At 37.4% G+C, this 10938-nt stretch overlaps 1 pseudogene; it reads left to right on the plus strand.

Annotated features, from left to right (window-relative positions):
* Positions 1-201: 201 nt before the first annotated feature.
* Positions 202-338, plus strand: LOC149170513 (U4 spliceosomal RNA; annotated as a pseudogene).
* Positions 339-10938: the final 10600 nt, after the last annotated feature.

Here is a 10938-nt window from a genome sequence, read left to right on the forward strand (position 1 = left end):
AATACTGCATAATTACCATTTACTTTCACATAAATATAAACCAATAAAGTTTCATATATTATTAATTAATTATTCACATATCATTGAAAAAAACTATGGATTTACTCTTTAAACATTATAGTCATCCAAATAATCGAACATTCACACATCTCACAATTCAGAAAAATAAATACAAAGATTTGGAACAAATGATACGTAGCCATCTTTGCCCTTGGGGCAATGACGCATCCAGTGAGGTAAAACGGAGGAGCGTCAGTTGCTGGTTGAAAGCTATTTCCAGCCCCCCTCGTTGGCTTGGGCTACGCCTTTTTGGGAATTGCTGGTTAAGTTATAATATTGTCGTATATGGAATTTATTGGCCTATGTTAAATTTGGGAAGATATTTCTTCGTGGATGTTCAGGGTTTATTTAGGACTGGGTGAAGAAATGGTAAGTTCGGTAAGATATTTCTTAATGTATGTGGATGAATTATTCTGGTTACCAGAATACCGATATTACAAGAGAACTTGCATCGCTGGTTTATTACCATTTGGTTGGGTTTCTTTCAAAGCCATTTAGTTTATAATTCTAGTATATGTTATCTATTCATTCTTTCTGCAGAAAACATTTTAATTGCGGTAAGGTATGTACGTCAATATCAACTCTATGTACAGATTCAGTGGTACTTCCTATGGGATTGGAACTCAAAAACTGTTTGACTTCATTTTTTTTATTTGAGGTTCAACCAGAAAAAACAATTCTAAGTATTCGACAATTCGAATATATTACTCATTAGAATTTGTGATTATTCATTAATTTTGCCTAAATAAAATTACTCTAATAGAAAACTACTGTTCTTGCCCACATCCCCCTATCACCATCTACTTGTATTATTTACTCATGCAGCTCATGATAAAGGAAATTTAATTCTTGCTGCTACTATTACCATTTTCAACCAAAAGGGTTCCTCCAATGTATCTTGAAGGAAACCCTGAAAAAAAAATACCAGGTAGAGAAAAGGAAGGTTGCGAAAGATTTTGCACCTTTCTTAGCAAATAGAAGCTAAAGCCCCTTCAAATCTTTGGAGTAATCCTTCAACAATTCCAACAACTGAAGCACTAAGAAAGAAATGCATGCATCCATTGAGCCTTTGATTATAATAGATGGAATGGTATGAATAATAATTACAATAAATATTTAATAAATGCTCAAGATGGAGTGGGATTCAAAAGGTTACAATCTGAGATGGAGTGGGAGAGTTATTCTATTATTCCTCCAATTTACAATCAGAAATGGAGTGACAGAGTTATTATTAACAGAATGAGTGGTGAAATTGATGGAAACCTATCAAAGAGATTTAGAACACTGGGTGAAGGAGCTCGAAGGTAACATAAGATCACTGGTTCTAGTCTCACCGATACCTTAAAACCAGCATATACCTTAAGGTCACGGGTTCTAGTCTAAAATCAGCATGGTTTCCACTGGTGCGGCGCAGGGTGGGTGCAATCCCCTGAGGTGACTTTGATGGCTTAGATGCCCGTGAGTCGTGGCCTCTGAGCCACAGGGTAAGCCTGATTTTCAGGATTCAACCACTTATCAACCAAAAAAAAGAAATTGATGGAAATCTGTTTTTTCGAGTTATTATTTTCATTGCCGATTGGAATTGTTGACACCTAATCCTCTGCGATTCGGTGAATTTGGAATGTGAACAATCATCAAGAAGATTAACTGATCAGTCACATTCATGTATATAACAATAGCTACATAATGAAATAAATGAATCAATTTTTCTACAAAGTCTGGAGTTACTCCTGGCCTGACATGGTATCAGAGCATAGGTTCCAGGTTCCTTTTTTGGCGTGCCTTGTAACTCCTCTATCCCATACTCTGCCATAACGCATCTGCGTGCTATTGTGCATCCGTTGGCTAATGCCTGAACGTTTGATGAGGTTGCGTGAATGGTGGAAGGAGCCATTTCCCATTGAATGTGCTCGTATGAACGCTGGTATTGGTTGGTGCCTCATTTCGCTCTCACCCATTTCTTAACTTTGATTTTCAATTTCTGGTTCCTTCGTTTCACAAGATTCAGTCGTTCTGTATTTATGTAAAACTGTTCACTGCCGCTGCTTGAAATACCATTGAACGACTCTGCATCAGAAGTGAATACGTTGAATAGTTGAAGCCGTGAATGTGTTTGAGCAGCGAGTGTGTTGAATAGTTCGAGCAATGAATACACTGAAGCATCTCTATGCATCGATTCATAGTCTCTGTGTGATGAATGGACTGTGGTGAAGGTCGTATTGAAAGCGTAGGTTGAACTCCGTTGAATACAACATTGAATGCAACGTTGTAGCGTGGGAATGGAGCGTTGAATACAATGGTGTGCATTGAATCTCTGGTATGAAGCAGTAAGTTATGTGGGGCTCCGTGGTTTATATTTTGTGTTGAATAATCTCCGAGTCTCTGTGCGTATTCTTTGTGCATTGGTTAAAACTGCGGTGAAGTTTATATGTGCGTTGGTCTGATATTCATATCCCTTGGTTTAATACTCTGTAATGTGCAACATTGAATTGGGTTGTATATGCCTTGGACGCTGTTTGTATATGATATGCCTTGTTTATGTTTTGAACGCGCTGTAACTGTGGCTTGTCGGTTGTATATGCCTTGGACGCTGTTTGAATAGCCATTGGATTTATAGTGTATACAACGGTGATTCTATCATGGGCATTGACATTTTCCATACGCGGTGAACAGCTCTTTGGTTCTAGTTGGAAACGTCTGGCTGTTTATAATATAGCTGATAACATTGACCTTCATGGTGGATCATGAATTTATCTGATGTAAAGTAGCGTTGAGGCTGTGATATGATCCCGTGGTGCCCTTTTTTTTTAGCTTTTGTTTATGATTGGGTTTTTACAACGTGGCACTGTTGATTCTAAAGGATTTAAACACATCATATTATATTGTAAGCAGAAAGGGAGGTTGTCTCATGAATGGATCATGACTGCATTAAAATAGCCTGTACATATGGAATATGGTGCATATATTATATGAGGATCCTTGGAGGGACTTAAAGAAACAGTAAAGTATTTGAAAAAAAAATTTGCCCTTTTTGAGTACAATTTCACTGTACATCAGTAGAAGTTTTTTATCAGCAGAAATTTCTTATCAGTAGAAGTTTCTTATCAGCAGAAATTTCTTATCAGCAGAAGTTTTTTATCAGCAGAAATTTCTTATCAGCAGAAGTTTTTTTTAGCAGAAGTATTTTTTACAGAATGCATTCAATCATCTCTATGGTAGGAATAGTTCTCACTGGCAAGGAGAACTATCCTGAATGGTCCCGGATGATAAAACACACCCTCATCTTCAATGAGTTGTGGAAAGGAGTGTGTGTCGGAGAAGGAGACAATGACCCAGTGCAACCTACATCAGACAAAGAGCTCATCATTTGGGAAAACAAGAACAGAAAATCCTATGCATTAATCGCAGCATTTGTAAATGAAGAAGTAAGTCGCCATATTTCATCATATTCAACTGCCTTTGAAGCTTTACAAAAACTAAAAGAACTCTATGAGTCACATTCTGCACTTGAAGTTGTTCAGCTCATGATTAAACTCTTCACTCTTGAACTGAAAAATAATGATCCTCTTGCTCTTGAATCTGAAGTAAAATCCATAATTCATGATATCAAATCCACTAAGGTTGAGCTGGATATCCCTCTTATTGCTTTTCTCAAGGCACTCTATCCTACTTACTCCAATTATCTTGAGTCTTTAGAAGCAAATGGAAATCTTAAAGATATAACCTTTGACTCTCTTGTGAAAAAGTTTGTTGAAAGAGAGAAAGCCTTTGGAAAGAAGACAGTCCCTGAATCTTCTGAAGAGATTGTTTACCTTGCTCATAAAGAAAAGCATCCTGCTCAAGATTCTACAAGAGGAAGAGGTGGACGAAGAGGAAGAGGAAGATACTTCAGAGGCAGGGGGGGCAGACATTCTCAAGCAGAGAAAGCAGATTTGCACTGTATTCGCTGCAAAAGAAATGGATCACATGATGCATCCACATGCAAGCTACCATGGGACAAAATTGAGCAGAAAAGAAACCAGCAGAAAGGTAAAACTGATGATACAGACAAAGGTAAAGCACCTGAATCCGCTCACTATATTGAGGCACAATGTAACATTGGAGTAAATGAAGATTTGTTTAATGCTTCACTTGCTTCTTCGAAAAATGATTGGTTGCTTGATTCAGGAGCAACCTGTCATATGACTCATAGGAAAGATTTTTTTGAAGATTTCACTGACAATGTTGATGGAGCAGTATACTTTGCAGATCAGGCAAAAATCAAGCCATCAGGGCTTGGCACAATCAAGCTTAAACTTCCTGGTCTTCCAGACTTTCTTCTGGATCATGTTCTATATCTCCCACAACTCAAGAGAAACTTGTTGTCCTTGGTACACATCCACCAGCAAGGTCACTCCATTCATATGTTTGATGGCAAGCTTGAGGTAAGAAAAGCATCTGACCACTCACTTGTCATGAGGGGAATAGAAGAATAAAGGCTTCTCAAACTGCAATGAACCTCTGCTCATGCATAACATTTCTCATATATTTCTCATCATGAAGAAGGTACACTTTCATCAAGTTTATTATGGCATGCTAGATTTGGATATTTAAACTATGACAGTCTCTGCTTATTGAAGAAAAATGGTGTTGTCGGTTTGCCTACAATTCCTAGGAAACATAAGAAATGTGATGCTTGCATTCTAGGAAAGCATAGCAAACAGTCTTTTCATGATTCACATTCAAGAGCACATAGGAAGCTTGAACTCATTCATTCAGATTTATGTGGTCCAATGCCTGTTCCTTCTGCAAATGGAAATAAATATATCATGACATTTATTGATGATTACACGAGAATGTGTTGGGTTTATTTATTGAAGAACAAATCTGATGATTTTCAAACATTCAAGAATTTTAATAAATGGATTGAAAATGATGCACAATCTCATATTGGGTCTATTCGCACTGATAATGGAAAAGAATATACATCAAATGAATTTGAAAACTATCTTCGCCAACATGGGATCAAACATCAAACAACTGTACCTTATAATCCCCAACAGAATGGTGTAGCAGAAAGAATGAATAGAACAATTTTGAATATGGTACAATCCATGCTTTTCTTCAAAAATGTAAAGATAATGTTTTGGGCTGATGCTGTTCTATGTGCTGCATATATAAAGAATAGATGTCCATCTAGTGCTATAAGAAACAAGACTCCTTATGAATTGTGGTATGGACATGTTCCTTCGGTAAAACATCTCAGGATTTTTGGTTCCACCTGTTATGATTTGATACCAAAGGTACATAGAAACAAACTTGGTACTAGAAGTCATAAATGTATCTTCCTGGGGTATTCAAACACCTCTAAAGCATACCGCCTCTATGATGAAGTAAATAAAAATTTTGTTGTATCTAGAGATGTCATTTTTCTGGAATCATCCAAATCTGACAATGTTTTTGAGCGGCAACTTGATCGCTTGGATAGATTTGCAAAAACAAAATCATTTCAAGAATTTGATAATCAGATTCCACATCTTGAAGGGGGGATTCCTATACTAGATCAACATGTGGAATCTTCTTCTGAAGAACAATCTCCCCTGCATGAAACTCCAACAACGGATGATGCTTTAAGTGATGTAATTGATAGAATTGGGAGACTCAATCTTGATTCAGTCCCAACTCAATCAACAGAGCAACCTGGACCATCTTAGGAAGGTCCCCCAAAGTGGCTGACAAAGACACTTGAAAGTGTTCATCCTAATGAAATTGGAAAAACAGGAACCAGAAATTCAAACCGACAAAATGGAGGTGATGTAGATGACTCTAATTCACCTGTTGATATGGATGTTTCTTATGATTGTGAATTGAACTTGTCTACAGATTTTGAACCAACTTCGTTTAAAGAAGCTGCTTCTCATGATGAATGGAAAGAAGCAATGCAAAAGGAGTATGATGCCCTCATAAAGAACGGCACTTGGAAGTTGGTTGATCCTCCATTTGGAACCAAATCAATTGGCTGCAAGTGGGTCTACAAGAACAAGTACAAAGCTGATGGCTCACATGACAAGCACAAAGCTAGGCTTGTGGCAAAAGGTTTTGCACAAAAGGAAGGGGTCGATTATGAGGAAACTTTTTCCCCCACAACAAAATGGGCCACCATCTGGACACTCTTTGCACTAGTAGCTCAGAACGGTTGGAAAGTCCATCAAATGGATGTAAAAACTACCTTCTTGAATGGAGATCTAAAAGAAAATGTTTTTATGTCCCAGCCTAAAGGATTTGCTGTGAAAGGACATGAACATAAAGTATGCAAACTTGTGAAGTCCTTGTATGGCCTCAAACAAGCACCACGAGCCTGGTATGAAAAACTAACTGAGCATCTTCTGAAACTCAACTTCAATCATTTTGATCTTGATGATGCAAATTTATTTGTCAAGAAAGTTGGCAAAATAGTTGTATATCTTGTGGTATATGTAGATGATCTTTTAATGACAAGGAACAATGAAAGCTATATTGCATCCATAAAGAAAGAATTAGGAAAAAGTTTTGAAATGACTGATTTGGGCTATGTTCATTACTATCTTGGCAGTGAAGTAACCCAGCATCCAAAATCCATATTTCTTTCTCAAAAGAAATACATTGGAGATTTGTTAAACAGATTTGGCATGACAGAGTGCAATCCTCTTTCTACTCCAATGGAACAAAACTTAAAGCTCACATATATTGAAGGAAAGGAATTTGAGCATGCAACAAAGTATAGATAGCTTGTAGGAAGTCTCATCTACCTCACTACTACCAGACCAGACATTTCATTTGCTGTTGGAATCCTCTCCAAGTTTATGCAAAAGCCTTGTGAGGGACATTGGTCTGCTGCAAAAATAGTTCTAAGGTACTTGAAGGGAACTCAAGACCTTGGAATCAAGTATACACAGGTGGACAACTTCAGCTTGATTGGATACTCTGATTCAGACTTCGATGGAGACAAAGAAACTGGAGTATCTACTTCAGGATATGCTATGAGTCTTGGATCAGGAGCTGTCTCTTGGAGATCACGCACACAATCAATTCCAGCAGATTCCACAATAGAAGAAGAATACGTGGCAGCAACTGAAGCAACGAAAGAAATTGTGTGGCTCGAAAATTCTTGAAGATTTGCAGGTAAAACAAGTACAATCAACTCCACTCATGATTGACAACACCTCTGCAATAAAGTTGGCCAAGAACCCAAAGTTCCATGATCGTACAAAGCATATCAATACTAAATATCATCTGATCCGACATCATGTTGAGGCCAAAACAATCCATCTCCGTCATTGTTCCACAAATGAGCAAATTGCAGACATCTTCACCAAAGCGCTTGGAAGAGAAAAGCTTGAAAGATTCAGAACGATGCTTGGACTCACCAACATCCCTTCAGATTAAGGGGGGGAATGTTGACACCTAATCCTCTGCAATTGGGTGAATTTGGAATGTGAACAGTCATCAAGAAGATGAATTGATCAGTCACATTCATGTATATAACAATAGCTACCTAATGAAATAAATGAATCAGTTTTTCTGCAAAGTCTGGAGTTACTCCTGGCCTGACAGGAATGGTGAAATTGATGGACACCTATTTTTTTGTTGTAATGGTGAAATTAATGGACACCTACTTTTTGGAGTTATAGAGACACTTGTTTTTTGGAGTTATTATTAACAACAAGAAAGTGTAAAATTGATTTACAATTTAATGAAACTACCAACAACTGTTATTTTTATTTAGACTTGTCACGAATGGTTTGAAAGGGATTATCATCTTATTCGTGAGATAATTAAATCCAAATCATTTCAAAATGGTATAAAAAGCTTTCATAACTATCACTATCCCTCTTATCACTCAAAATTCTTAAATAATTAATAATATACACTTTATCCCTCTTATCACTGAAAATTTTTAAATAATTAAAAATACACACTATTAACTTTAATCTTTGTTTTCTTTTAATCTTACTCTAAATTATAAAAAAAAGAAAAAGGTTATCAAAGTGTTCAATTAGTTGGAGCAGTGGTGTATATTCATACAGGAAGCAACAACAAAAATATCATACCATTAGAAAAACAAAACTAAAATCACCAAAAAAATCCCACCCACTTTTCAATTTCAGACAATTCGTCATGGTTCTCACGTTCTCAACTCCAAACAATTCGTTAAGGTTCTAAACAAAATCAACTGGAGTATCAGAAAATAAAAACAATTATCATGCAAGTGAATTACATGAGTGTTTAATCTGCGAGCGACCAAATCACTGTACGGTGTTTGGTAGAGTCGTTTGAAAAATGAATTGAAAAAAATCATGGATTGGGGATGAACGTAGGGTAATTGGATTAAAACTCATCCAAGTCTATCACTGAGTTATATAGTGTAAGCCATCGATGCATATCAGGCCGCCTGGAATTTTTTTCACGAAGTTTGTGGGTTAAATCTGCGCGGCCCATCCTATCGTGAAGGAAGGGGAGGGCCATAATATATATATATATATATATATATATATATATATATATATATATATATATATATATATATATATATATATATATATATATATATATATATATATATAAGAATGCGTGTGATAAGGGAAAATCTCAAAGTACACCAACTGAAAGCCTACCATAACCTCTTTTCCTGGAGAAAATCTTCCCCAATAGTTTACACCTATGGATAATAACACAAGCCAGTAGGAGAGAATGGGTTAGCCCTTACTACACCGAGATTACACACACCCACTGAAGGAAGATAGTCTTTACCAATCTAGTTCCCTCTCAGGGAACAACCCTAGATTGGATTGCACACTCCTACACACACTCTAGCGAGTGAGGAGTTAGCCCGACAACTCACTCACAGTAACATGCTGACTAATTGATTAATGGACTACCCCTATCTATTTTCTATCTCTACCTACTGAAGTCTCTCTTTACTATTATATAATTGTTTCTACTTTAGCATATAGTATTCTAACATCTCGTAACCCCATATTTTTTACCACTTTCTTTAGCACGCATGCCTGCAATCAAGCAGACTCTCTGGAAACGGTTTGGTCATGGCCTACCATCCCTCTACCATTCTCTGAGGGATTATCATAAAGAACTATGTGATTATAAGCGAAGTGGGGTTATGGTCTCTTACCCTTGACCTTTACTTGGTTGGCTGGAACCTGCCCTGCAAGGATTTATAAATACCTTTGGTTAGTATAGGAATTAGAAAAGTAGGAGAACATAAGGAACTTTAGTTTCTCTACCATAAGGGAGAGGATGCGCAGTTAGGCTCTCAATAGTGGGAGAGGAATTTCTTGCTTGCTTGACCAAATCAAAGTGGAGCAAGGGTTCGTTAGCACACTCAACCAACGGGAGAGGATGCGCAAGCAGGCAACTATAATAAATCTAAGGAGAGGAAGGAAGGTCTAAATTCTCCCTTTCCTCATTGAAGAGTGGTAGTGTTTTCCTATTTGATAAGTAGAAATTGTTCCTATATGCTAAAAGAGGAGAAGAGAAAGGTATAAATCCCAATGAAAGGAGAATAATGGTGCGAAATTCAAAGGGGTTTAGCAGTTCCAAACCTAATCTCAAAAGTAGTTCCAATCCCCATTTCCAAAGGAGAAAAAAGAGATGAGATTGCTTAAGTCATTTATTCCTTGCATCATAGGTCAAATTCAAAGGGCATGTATGAATTTTCCCTTACCTAAAAGACGATATAATAGTAGTTGCCCTAAATCGAAGGGTGTCAATGATGATATAGATTCAAATGGTTGCTATAGGTGGACCTTTTTGGGATATAGATGGATCTATTTGATATAGTCCTGGGTTGATTGACTTCTCGGGGTCAAAGTCCAAATAGTCACTAAGGAGATGGGGGGGGGGGGGGGGGGGGGTTAACTTTATATCCCTATCCCTATCCATGGGGATAGGGCGTTTTCACAAGCAACTAACTCTAGTAACGAGCTAGAGCCACAAGATTTTTAGAAGCTCTGGTGGGTGATTGGTTCCCCGATTCAATTCGATGGTGTGCTTTGGTTAGCTATGGTGGGGCCAGTATAAGGGGCTAGGGCCGAGATGCCACTAACTAGCTGGTAGAATGGGTTGAGAGAACATGAAATTCATCCATTCATCCAACTGAATATGTTAGCTTTAGAGTTAGGTGAGAATCCCTTGGCTAACAAATGAGTATTTCTTCGTCCGTGACAAAAAAAAAAATACAAGCTGTTAGGTTAGGCGAGAGAGAGAATTCCGTCCTTCCTTACCCAAGACAGAGGGGTTTTGAGAGGGATTTGATATGATTGGCCACTGGCTTTGTCTCTATATTCATTTCCCCCAAATCTTCTACACCTTTCATTTCAATGAAGCTCTGTGAGAAAATATCAACATACTCCTAGAGTAGAGTTACAATCTTTGCAATGGTATGTTCATACTAATAATCTCGAATGATGGGTAGCTTGGGAGCCTTCTCAGTACCAATGTTTATAATATTTTTCTTTAGGGGTCCATTATAGTGAATAAGATTACCAGTATCACTTGTGTCTTAGACTATGTGGTCCCCGTCCAATTCCTTGAATTGTAAGTGACGCAGGTATTCCATGGGATCATCCTCTGTCGCACCAATGGTTAGGCACTATGTTTGTTTCATCCGTAGCTCTTAAAAGTGTCACAAAAACTTACACACAATTCCAGCCAATAGGTTGCTTTTTGTTTCATCTATTCCTGTAGATATTAACTCTTCAGAAATGCCTTTAAGGTTTGCACAAATTTATGCACCCATTTCTAAATTGAGGTTCCCTATGTCTCCCAATGGTCTTCATAGCAATCCACATGTTCCACTAAGTTCGAATTACCTCTAAATCATAACAGATGTCGAGAAAATCT

Source organism: Pinus tabuliformis, chromosome 4_2, assembly GCF_031772625.1.
Source record: "Pinus tabuliformis cultivar Carrire ecotype Pingquan chromosome 4_2, CPIR1, whole genome shotgun sequence".
NCBI classification, from domain to species: domain Eukaryota; kingdom Viridiplantae; phylum Streptophyta; class Pinopsida; order Pinales; family Pinaceae; genus Pinus; species Pinus tabuliformis.